Source organism: Ictalurus furcatus, chromosome 14 (genome assembly GCF_023375685.1).
Source record: "Ictalurus furcatus strain D&B chromosome 14, Billie_1.0, whole genome shotgun sequence".
NCBI lineage: Eukaryota > Metazoa > Chordata > Actinopteri > Siluriformes > Ictaluridae > Ictalurus > Ictalurus furcatus.
In genome coordinates this window covers 18,267,944-18,280,837 of record NC_071268.1, presented here as the reverse complement: position 1 = coordinate 18,280,837, position 12,894 = coordinate 18,267,944, and the positions used below count along the sequence as shown (strand labels likewise).

General features: G+C 39.2%; 1 protein-coding gene across 2 annotated transcripts in view; it reads right to left on the bottom strand.

Moving 5' to 3' along the window:
* tln2b (talin 2b) overlaps window positions 1-12,894 on the bottom strand; it is a 127,829-nt gene that overhangs the window by 98,576 nt on the left and 16,359 nt on the right. Inside the window, exon 1 of one of the 2 annotated variants that reach the window (XM_053642245.1) lies at window positions 4,777-4,795. The exons of the other annotated variant lie outside the window; for it this stretch is intronic. The gene's annotated coding sequence lies outside the window, so the exon portion shown is untranslated. Of the gene's footprint in view, window positions 1-4,776; window positions 4,796-12,894 lie in introns of those variants that run through there. 2 annotated transcript variants of the gene reach the window in all.

The following is a 12,894-nucleotide window of genomic DNA, read 5'->3' as shown; positions in this document are numbered from 1 at the left end:
TAAGCTGGTGAGGGAACACACAGACAATATGTGCAATTGTGCATAAACAAACATTAATTATAACTCATGGATCTCAGGACTGTCAGATGAGTGCCTGGCAGAGAAGTTTCACACAAGCTTCTTAAAAACCCCATACGTTGTTGATGAGAGTATTCAGAGGAGAATGGCCAGAATGGTTTGAGCTGGCAGGAAGGCTTCAATAACTCCAATAACATTCTCTATAACCACAATGAGCAGAAAAGCACATCAGAATGCACAACATACCCAGGTGCCCACTGTAGTTACTGACAAGAGAGGAACCTGATGTGGTCTGACTTTGTAGCCAGTCCACCTCAGTGTTCTGAGATGATTTTAAGCTGCCTCACCACTGGCTGATTGGAGAACTACATTAATAAGCAGTGTTAAGGGTGTTCCTATTAAAGTGGCCAGTGAGTACACCTGTAGTAGCCTGGAAAACCCCTTCACATGGTGAAATGTTCACATTTTATACTTGCAGAAATCTCAAACTGTAAAGTTCTAGCACTAAAGTCTGCTTACTCCCAAAAGTGAAACGGGTGAAAACTGCATTTAAAGAATCCATTCCAACTTCACTAAGGTACGTAGCTTCCATGTATAGGGCATGCATTTTTTGCCTTCTTTGGCGGTCTGCCAGAATTCAATGCCAGCGACATCTTTCTGACAGCTTTCCCAGACTATCACAGACATGCCACTGACTCTGGCACCAAGTGGACCTGATGCAAATGCAGAGGTTATAATAATGGGTTTTGCTGCTTGTACAGCAGGGCATAAGCTGTGGCCTGCCTGCTTCTTCTGTTAATCTGATACTACTCAGGTGGCGTACATTTGCATCCACCCTGGAGGGAGGAGTGATGGCACTTTGCAGTTTCTGCCAGCTGGACCAAGGGTTTCGAGTTTCACCATCAGTAGTTCACTGAAAACACATGGCTGTCCCAAAGCTCCAGTATCCTCCTGCTAAGTTTGTTCACTACTCCCACTACCATTAAATTGCCAATTTATATATTATTCATATTTTTTTTTAGGGGGAATTAGGTCCGATTTCCTGATTCTCTCCACCCAATCAGCTTGTATCAGATGTTAATTGTGTTTGCGAGGCCTTGTGCGTGTCGTGAAGCCAGCTTAGAAGGGGAAAATAGAAGTAGTTCAAAAGTACTTCAAGAACCAAATTTGATGCTACTACAAGTAGTCCCTTAGCTCCTTAGCCTCATTTAATGTCCCTTTCTCCTGGCAAAGGTAACCTAATTGTCTAGTCAACTGTGCATGCTACTCTGAACACACTGTCTTACAAATGAGGTCTTTGGGCTAAAAGTCAGGCAGGACGAGTAGAAAACTTCTCTATAAACTGGTGTTTCACATTTCACCACTGAAAAGGTGAAAAAACCTGGTTGGAGCCACAAAACTGACTCTGCTGTGGAGAGGCTATAATTAGCTAAGTGGCTGCTTGGTCTTCAGCTACAGTACGAATACATGCCATGCATCTCCCATTCACCTTATTAAAGAACCAAGTAGGTCTTGTCTCATTACGTTAAGAGGGTATGCACCAAGGTCTGGTCATTAACTTCCTCAAAACATACGCAAAGACCATCCCACTAACTACTACTTAATAAACAGACCAGAATTACAGCAATGCCACATAGTGCTCAGATTATAATAAAACCAATTAGCAATAACAGAGGGGGGGAAAAAAACAACTAAAAACCCCTTACTTACCTACTAATACTGTCAGTTTTATCCATAACAAACGCAGTGCTCTAAAGCACACATTTATGAAGCTACATAAGCTGTGACTCTTCAAGTGTATTGCTTCAGGAATAGGAAATTTAAGAGCATGCTTTACACGTATTCATATTACACCACCAGAAGTTAGGTCTGCCCCAGACTGTGTGACTGTAGGAATCAAGACACGTCACCTCAGGGAAAAACACAACAGAAACCAGGACTCTGAACTCCAGCGGGATGGGAGATAAGAAGAAAACAGAACTCAATCCTCCTCTTGGACAAATACAGATTGGGATTCAGCCACAGAGGGGAGAAAAAAGGCTGTGGCAAACTCTCACATTTCCACAGGGCTCCAACAGTGTGAGCATTTCACTCACATTTGCAAGTGAAAATTACTGTGTGCAAATGTATAAGTTACTTAAGAGAACCCACAGATATAGGAAAACACTACATGCCACATTAACCACTCTTGCTAGCTACTGTGATTTGTCAGAGCGGCTTCAACTGGAGCCAGAATCAAATGTCAGCCAGTGAAAACATGCAGACCTCAAAAAAAATATAAAATACAAATTCACTTCATGTACAACGGACGTTCCCAAAAATACATCTTAAATGAAAGTGATGTTAATACACATATTCTGAGTGAGCCTAACTGCTGAAAACTGCCAAGCAAAGCAGCTAAATGTTAGCTAAATGTAAATTCTCCTCAGCCAAGATAAGACCGGTCAGGTGAGGATTTTTTACTGCCATCACCTACACGCGTAAATGGAAATCTCCAACCTAAGATTTTAGAGTTATTTGGAAATATTTGAGATGTATGTAGTGATTATGGTGCCAAGTTACTTCCAGAGGTTAGCGGTTGTATGTTGCTAACATCACATGACTACCTCCTAAAAACAAAAGCACATGAGATTTTTTTTTTTTTTAACCATTTTCAGAAACTTTCAATACCATGTTAAGAATGAAAAATGATTAAACTTATAATAATAACAATAATAAAAAAAATCAACAAATTTCATTCACAAAATACATCTTGGACACAACTGAAGCTCACATTTCATTATACAAAATAAATGCAAGTCGTTCAGGGTGGAGGTTTCCTTTAGGTTTAACCATAGACAAAGTAAAGTGTAAATGGTGATTCTGTGCCTAAAATTGAGGTCTAGTCTGTGTCTGGAAAATATCTGGTTCACATTTTAATTCACAAATACAGTGACCTTTAGCTCACCTGTCAGATGAGTCTCCCGCTATGATATATAACAGCATGAGGATAATGATAGGATGGCCTAAAAAGAGTCATTTTAAAATTCTATGAGAATTCTACCACCCTTATATCAGCCCTTGGCATTTCACATAACTATTATTCACACAAGATGAAATGCACACAAGTAACCCAGCAGCAGGCCTAATGAATGTCGCCACAGAGGATGATTTATTTATGCTTTCGCTTTATCACTGGGTCAGGCATAAAAGCTACACAAGGTAAAAAAGGAAATGCAATGAATATTCAAAAGACATTCAAACGTTCTGACAGGTGTGTGTATCGACAGCTTGCTTGGTGTTTCAGCAGCACTGTCATGCCTCATATTAGAGAGGAACCAGCCAGAAGGAAGACCAACACATTAACCGCTTAAACAAGAATGAGTTCCATATGAAACTATAAGATTAGCACATACACTTGTAAGACAGGACACACCCACTCACTCCCAGTGGACATCGGTTTCTGTAATCTCTCCTCCTAGACATGACAGAGCCATGTAGCCTGCTCCAAGAATGCAGAGGGCAATTCCCAGAGACAGGAAATAAAATCAATTCCCCTCCTCTCTCCCTCCTCCATGTCTGTATAGTCTTCGTTAGAATGAGTGCAGCTGTAGCAGCGAATCTGATTTATGCACGGGCCGACACAGATCTGCTTAGTTTTATAAGCAATGGCAAAACTGCTTTACGAAAACCTCAGACAATTTTCTAGCATTGTTTATCTAAACCAAGACAGTTACTACCATCCCTGTTAAAACACTACATTTGCTGAAAAGTATGTCATCATGAAGTTATTTACTTTCCCGTAGTCCATAGGGGGCTAGGATTCAATCCAACTGGGGATAACTGTATTTAAAGCCATTGGCAGTGTAGTACATCACATAAACCATGTAACAGAAAACAGATTTCAAGAGGGCTATTAAATAAACAATGGGCCCCATTTATCAAACTGGATATGAAAGAATTTAGTCGGAACTCTAGAAGCATTTACATAATTCGTATAGAAAAAATTTGTATCATCTCCATTGTACGTATAATGAGGACCTCCACAATGCGGACCTCCACTGATGGGCGAACTGACTGGCTGGAGTTACTGCAATTTTACATACAGGTTACGTTGACTCTAAATAGCTTATTTATTTCAACCACACACACAAATTAATAAACATTTTGGGAATCTCATTAATATTAATGACTTTCAATCCAAAACCAAACCAAATAAGACTATTCAAAAGAGGACAAAAACTGAAATAGATTTAGTCTATTTAATTTAGCCTGTGGTAGCAGACATGCAGTGATAGCTGAGCAACATTACTAAAAGATTTTGTGCACTTCATCCTTAGGAGGTGCTCTTTCCCCCATTTAGTTGTTGTGTCATTGTCAGCTCTCTATAAACTTAAATCTACTGGGAATTTTTAATATTGTTTGGGCTACGAAAAACACACAAATTTAATGAATGAATAAAGATTATTGAAAGAGGCCCATTAATAGGCACATTTACCAATAACTGATCCAACTATTGATGAGCAACAGGATCATGAACAGAAGGGCCTGCACATGCAGTAGCAGTGATGGCAGGCATTCATATTGGGGGTTACGTATTCTTAATCCACGAATTCATGACAGCATCCTTCAAGTATCTTAAAACATGAGCAATTCACCAGCAAAATGATGACGTTATATAACTGTGGTTGAAACGTCAGTTGAAAGCTATGGTATACTCGGTTCTAAATTCCCCTTCAGCTTTTGGCTGACGAATCTTTCATTAGCAGATGGTAGAACCTTTTAGTGTAGCACATCTGTGAAACAGCTGCTCCCAGTCATTTTTAAGGGTCACTGGGTGAAGATGGATCCTTCTGGAAAAATGCCATTTAACCCAGGCCATGAAGATTCCCTTGAAAATGAAACCCCTCGACCACACTGGTGAGGCACTCTTGGTTAGAATCCCCCATTCTGGAAAAAAAGACAGTCAGAATGATTAGTGATTCCCTCCTGTAGGGGGTCAGGGAGATGTGTGCGTGTGTAGGAGGGGCCTTTGTAATTCAATTAGTCCCAGTGCTCAGCTCACAAGCATAGAGGCATGAAAGACTCATATGTCCATCCACTGACGGCCAAGTACGCTATGCACCAATGTTTCACAACAGCTTTCTGCTTATCACACACTCTTCCACTAAAATGTCTCCATAGCTATGACAGTCCAACAGCTCTGGCTCAGACATACTAACAAAATACTGCCAGGAGTTTGTCAGAGAACAGAGCTTGAAGTCCAGCACTAACATAAGAACACAAAGAGCTACCATCCCTCATAACACTCAGCTTCACAAGCCCTTGTAAAGTGGATCTTGTTGCTCCAAGGCACCCCTCCCTAGGTTGTGCTGTGTTAATCCACTGCAGTGCTCCCTCGGAGGGACCTCGGAATAGTTTATCGCAGCTGCATTTTCTCCCAGCTAACACAGAAATCAAACAGTAGCCTGAACACTTTTCATGTTTCCCTGGGTGTAGCTTGTTCTACCAGCAGATGACCAATGTTCATATCAATAATCCTGTCCAGAAGAGGGATCTGTAAGAGGAAGAGGGGCTCAACTGGAAAGATCGCAATGTTTGTGTGAAGTTAGTGATGCATCTGAACAACACGGACTGACCTGAACCCATGATCGGTCACTGGCAATTTGATCCTGCACATGCCAACGGTTCAGCCAGAACAATATTGCAATATTAATGATCCTCTAGGCACAGGTTATATCAGCAGCTTTCTGGAGTCTCTGAACAATATCCGACAGGCCAGCAACTCAATTCCAATAACAAACAGACAGCCAAGTGTTCAGATGAAACACTTGCAGATCTCCGAGATCCCAGCCAGGTAGATTCATGTGAAGTTGGCAGGAGAGGCATTCTTGCAGAAGACTTCTCAGACTAAAATAAATGTCCCCTCGTCCAGGCTTCTCAGTGCCTGGTGTCCCTATGGCAGGTCAGAGAGGGCAACAACGGCCTCTGCTATGGAGTGAAAGGTCAGGGCAGAGCCTCTGAGGGGGATTACAGCTCTGCACACTGAGCCTTCCTCTGGGGAAACTCAACCCTGCTATGTTGGGGTCCATCACAGCTGGCCCGAAACGCCAACAGCAGATGGTGGAGATGGTTAGGAGTTAGCACGGTATCATTTTAAACTTGTGCACAGAATTTTCATTCGGGTGCAAAGCGACCAAGGGAAGCTCAAAAGACAGTGTTGCATCCATTTTTGAGTGTGTGCGTGAGTAAAAGCATATCTGCTCCGAGCTGTGGCATTAAAAAAAAAAAAAAAAAAAAAACCTGTATCGTTCCCTACAGCATTGTTTTAACAAAATAAATATTTTGATTGCTTTAACTGAAGCTCTAAAAACACGTCAGCAGCAATTTGTGATTCATCAGAATATAAACTGTACGTCAGACTGTTTTGTCTTGTGCAAGTTAACAATAGTGTACAAAACTGCTCGTCACTCTTCAGTGAAGTGAGGTTTCTTCCTCATAGAGCTTTTTTCTTGCCAATCTCCCCCTTGGCTCACTCTTTAAGGATCTAAATCTACATCAGGATTTCTGTAAAGCCTCTTTGTGATGATGTGTACTGTTAACAGATCTGTAACAAAACCCAAACTGAACTTAATTGAACGCACATTCAAGACTTACTCGGACAGAAGAGCACCATGTGATCCAACATTATCATCTGTAAATGCAATTATCATCCTTTCAACACCATCAGTGATATAATAATACAACAATATTAGCATTCATACATCCATATTTTCCCCTTTATCACATCAATTATATTTTAAATAGGAAGTGTGAGTTATGTTATATTACAGTCTTTATTGTAGCTCAAAGGGGGCTAATAATTTGGGCGACTGCTATTGGATGCTGTGGTTTAACATTTAAATAGGATATCAAAGAATAAGTTGTGTTTCATTTCAATGATTATATAAGGGAAGGGAAAAATATATATATATATATATATATATATATATATATATATATATATATATATATATATATATATATATATATGAAAGGGTTCCCTTTGGGACTTGACATCATTCAAGCTATGTAAAGAGCATGAAACGTTTGTGCTATGTACACAAGATCAAAAACTCAAGCCCTTACTAAACTTTACATTTTTACGATTTCAGATTCAAGGTTTAAAGCTGCTCAAAAATATTTTTGTACCAAACATTTGTACTGATATTGAGGCCTCATATTGCAGCTATGAAACAGACAGTAAGAACTGAACACTTTTGTTATAAATTATGACTATTATTATTATTATTATTATTATTATTATTATTACTACTACTACTACTACAGTCATTTCAAATGAACTCTTCAGTCTGGTTTTACAGAAAATCTCATTCTTCTAAGAGATGTAATATAAATCTCTTGTTCTGGCATGTGTCAGGAAACTGAAAAACGTTGTAAATGTAACTAGAGCTTTGTACATGCTCTGAAATCTATAGATAGTAAACATGCTAAATGGCTAGCAACTGCTTGTGGTTCAGCATGTAACTGACTGCATCAAACAGTCATCATCTTCAATGCATGCAACATGTTAGGAACAAGTTTTCTATAAATGTTGATGTTGGTGAATCAGCTCAGACCTCTGGTTACTACTCAAGTGGACTGTCTGAAAAAAATGAAACAACTGTCCTTAGAGGAGTGGGGGGGGGGGGGGGAATCAGCATAACAATTGAAAATGGTGGGGGTTTTTGCCTACTGCAAACATAAAGGGAGGAACTGCAGTCCAGATAGGTCCAAAATAGACTACACTGATGGATAAAAAGGATGAAATCATACACAGCTTATTGCTTGCTGGAAACCAAAAGTGACCTATTATTAGTCCATTTCATTTGCTCGATCAACATGCAGCCATGCCGGCCTCTGGATTTCTTAGATTCTTGCAATTAATGTCAGGCAGACGTTTCCAAGACTGTACTGTTGACGTGGGCCTGAGAGTCAGTCATGCACAGTGCTGTCACTGTTTCATCTCCAGCACATTCAGTCTTTGAATAAGTGGTATTGTGAACTGCCAGTCATGGCAACACAGGCATTCAATTTTGGCTTGCATGGGAAGACATTGCTACAGTGACACCACCAATTTCCATCCGCCCTGGGCTTTTCAACTTCTGAACTCAATACGCTGTCGCTTCCGAGTCTCTCTTTGTCAATACACTGTAATTCTGCATCTGTATCTTCCAGTTTTAACTGATCTACCTTTTTTTTTTTTTTTTTTTTTTTTTTACAATAATCTGGGATATTTTAGAAATAACTGACCCTTTCAACATCCTCATACTTCCATTTTTCACAATAACTATGCTAAATAAAAACATAACCTGTAAATTAAAAAGTAAGCTACATCCCACTTTAGCTAGTTGGACTGTCTCCAGCTAGAGAATGCACGCACACACACGATACTAATTTATACAGGTTAGAAAATATCAACACAATACTTGATCTTTCTACAATACATAGTGTAATATGTATCATGATGTACAGGTTTGCTAACAAACTGCCTGCAAATTGGTAATGTTAAATAATTATTTAGTAAATATTCAGTGCAAAATTTCTTTACTTCTTAAAAGCACTAGTTTTAAATAGATATCTTACAGATACAGAGACCCACAATATATCAGAAATGTTTATCAAGTGATAGAAATTACACCCGAGCAAATTAGTAAGCATCAGTAAGAAAACAAATGATGCAGAAGTCCAGAGTGACCACCACCTAATAATTAGCACAGCTCCTCCAACCACATTCTTGTTTTCTGTCAGCTCACAACTTCACAGATTTTAAAATCTGAAAAGCCTGCTGTATCTCCATAGGAAGAGGTCAAAAATCTATATCGTAAATGCTATAGCTGCATTTGATTCACCTCCTAAGAGGTAACGCGCAGGTTAGAATGAGGTTATTTTTTACCTCAGCAAATTCTACATATAAAGTAGAAGAGGAAGAAAAAAAAACAACAAAACAAAACATGGACGTCTCCATGTTCGTCTTTTGTTAGCAACAACCTAGGCAACCAACTGTGATGAGTAATGTATATTTTCCTTCCTAAACAGTCAACTGTATAGTCAGTGTTATAGACCTAACAAGCAAATATGTCTGAATGTTGACTGATCGAAATCAAAACTTGTATTATTTAGCATAACTCATTTAAAGGTATTGGGTGCTAACTTTGTTAACTTCTGATGCAGTCTGGAGCCATTTTGATTTGACATTACTGCAAACGTGGAAGGAAATGGTATTTGAGAAGCCTACCTTAAGTTGACGAGTTAAAATTTCAAGTTGAGAGGGTGTTTTCGGTGGCTTTTACTGGTTGTAGGCAGGGAATTACAAGTCGCAACGTCACCTCGAAAGCAGCATTAGTCTAAACTGAAATTGAAAACCTTCTCAGGTCTATTGTGTTAAATAAAAAAAACTGGCATAAATCAATGTATTTATAATTATTTTGTGTAAATGTTTTCTGCGAGCTGTAAGGCTTTAAACACCTGCAATGGTACACTTTACAAGGAGCTTTACAGAAGAAAAAAAATTCTAAAAAGGACTCCCTTTAGTTCACAGTGAGTAAATTCTGCAGACATTCTTGAAAAACAAAAAAAAACAATCAGTGAAATTCCCCTCTGACTAATTATTTAAGGATAATTTTAATAGAGGCATCTCCCTTTGGAATAGCTACATGAATTCATCTTTTTTAAGCTGATGCATGGGCAGGGCTACTTGCTTTTTTGTGGGTTGCCCTGTGTTCTTATTCCATGTGTAGAAAAAGCTCAAAGGCTCAGACCACAAATATACTGCACACTAAAAAGCACTAAAAAGAGAGAGGTTCATCTATTCAGTGTAAGAGAGAATATGAGAGCAAGAGGGAAAGGAAAGTGATTTCTGTATGATGCTCCTAAAACTTTGTTGTTTCTTTTCTTCTGTGGCTGTGTTCCGTCCAAACTTGTGCGGTCTACGCTGTATTGTTACTTCCTTTTCAGTTCTCAAGTGGATTCAAAATCTGCTCGCTTCCAGAACCGCTCCAGTGCGTCCTTCACCCTAAGGTTTTCATGGATTCAAATGTAAATAGGACAGGTTAAGAGAGAGAATCCAACCTTGGCCATCAAAATGCTCGAGGCTCGCTTGTGGGTATGGTACCTGTCTGACAAATGAATGCATGGGGCTTCAGCTAATCCCAACTGAACAGAGCTGACATTTGCAGACAAACACACCCATGACGATGAATAGCTTCTTCAAGGTAAAATGCAAAACGGGGCCTGAATTTATGCAGCTAGAATGGGAGTGCAGAACCTGCTGTCTGTCGTCACAATACGTTGAGCCTATGGGAAGCAAGACACGACATACAGGACAAAAGAGAGGACTCGGGTATAGAATGTCCCGTAATATGATATACGGCCATTGTCGATTATACAATTGCAGCTCAAAGGCGATTTAGTCATCACAGTTTTGTGCTAGGTCCTCTTGCTCCTAATAAATACTCCACTATCCTTTACTGTAGAGGAGCACAAACACACCCATGCTTAGACACACGCATATGCAAGTACATACCACATGCTGCATAACTCAAAATCTTTGGAGTGCAGGATAAATAAGAGCAGTATCAGGTGAAAACCCTTTCCTCACAGCCTTTTAGAAGAATGCAAACAGACACATGGCTACATATAATGTTGCTAATTACTCAGGCCACAAGAATGAACATTTGGATGGGGGTGGGGGTCAGGGGGGTAACGTGAGAGCTCATGCAAAGAGCAGATCTGCACTGCTGACAGCACGCGCACACGCGCACACACACACACACACACACACACACACACACACACACACACACACACACACACAAAAGATGAAAGCTCAAATAAACTACTTGACCAAAATTAAATCAGTGAATGTTCTTGTGTTGCATTTGGCAATCTGTACAAATAGCACACAGCATTCTATAGATTACAACCATAAACAGTAATAATAAATAATCCCAGATTTTTACTTCATTACATTAACAATTTATCCATAGAGGCACATATCCCAGTCGTGTATAGTAGGGCTGCAACTAACGACTATTTGGCTGATAATTTTTTTTAGATTAATCGGATTGGGGGGGGGGGGGGGTCAAACTTCCAGAACCATTTTTTCATTTATTTAAACTGAGTGTTACAAATAAAAAATTAAGACTAAAATGTTACACAACTGTTTGTCCAATTATATAACACTGAAAGGAACCCAATACACACAGACACACACCAGAATATATATTATTCATTTAGGACTGTAGTTTAATTCAGTGCTTTTTGTTTGTAACTATAAAAAGTTATACATACATACTTATATTCACAATATAAACTAATCTAGTATTTATGTATTATTTTTTAAAGATGCTAGCTACATAAAACTGTCTTGTATGTCTTTTGTTCATCTTCAGATTAATCATTGTATTGCAGTGGTCAGGTGATACTAGTCAGAGCTGTCAGAAAATTCCTAGTTTACAATTTGCTTACAAGAAAATTCCTAGGTTACAAGTTGTTTACAAGAAAATTCCTAGGTTACAAGTTGGTAACAAGAAAATTCCTAGGTTACAAGAGTTCTATAAGGATATGAGCACTTTTTACAAGTTGGAATCTCGTAATTACAACATGTTGTGAATGCAGCTTAACATTTAAAAACATACAGTGCTGTGAAAAAGTATATCTTCTGTTTTTGTCTCATATCTTCAAAAAGAAATAAAACATAAAACAAAGGCAACCTGAGTAAATATTTATTTTTTAATTTTTTTATTGAAGCAAAAAGTAAAATAAATAACTAAAAAGCTATTCATCACCTATCACCAATATGAAAAACTAATTGCCCCCTTAAATTTAAAATCTGGTTGTGCCACCTTTAGCAGCAATAACAAACCAAACGCTTCTGATAACTGGAGATCAGTCTTTCACTCACTTCTAGGACTTGACTTACTTCTATGCTTTGGATCATTGTCTTGCTGCATAAACCAGTTGTACTTGAGTTTCAACTTACAGACTGAAGACAGGACATTCTCCTTTAGGATTTTCTGGTAGAGAGCAGACTTCATGTCTCCCTCAATTATTGCAAGTTGCCCAGGCCCTGAAGCAGCAAAGCATCCCCACACCATCACACTTCCACCACCATGCTTGACCGTAGGTATGCTGTTCTTTTAGTGGCATTCTGTATTTGGTTTACGCCAGATGTAATGGGACCCCGTCTTCCAAACAGTTCCACTTTCAACTCATCAAGCCACACAACATTCTCCCAAAAGATTTGAGGATCATCAAGGTGTGTTTTGGCAAAATTCAGACAAGGCTTAATGTTCTTCTGGGTTAGCAGTGATTTTCACCTCACCACTCTTCCATGGATGCCATTTTTGCCCAGTGTCTTTCTGATAGTGGAGTCATGAACAGTAACCTTTACTGACGCAGGAGAGGCCTATAGGTCCTTTGATGTTGACCTTGGCTCTTTTGTGACTTCCTGCAGGAGCAGTTCCTGTGTTCTTGGAGGAATTCTGGAAGGTCGGCCACTTCTGGGAAGGTTCACTACTGTGCAGAGTTTTTCCATTTGGATATAATGGTTCTCACTGTGGTTCTTTGGAGCCCCAGAGCCTTTGAAATAGCTTTGTAATCCTTCCCAGACTGAAGATGAATTTCTTTCAATTTTGGCACAGTGTGTTACTGGGTAAGACCATTTAACCAACTTCATGCTGTTGAAGACATTTTATTTAAGTGTTGATTTGATTGAACAGGGTTTGCAGTAATCAGGCCTGGTTGCGTCCAGTCCAACTGAACCCCATTATGAATGCAGTTTCATAGATTTGGGGAATTAGTGTGGGGGCAAATACATTTTCACACAGGCCCAGTTGGTATTGGATAATTTTTTTG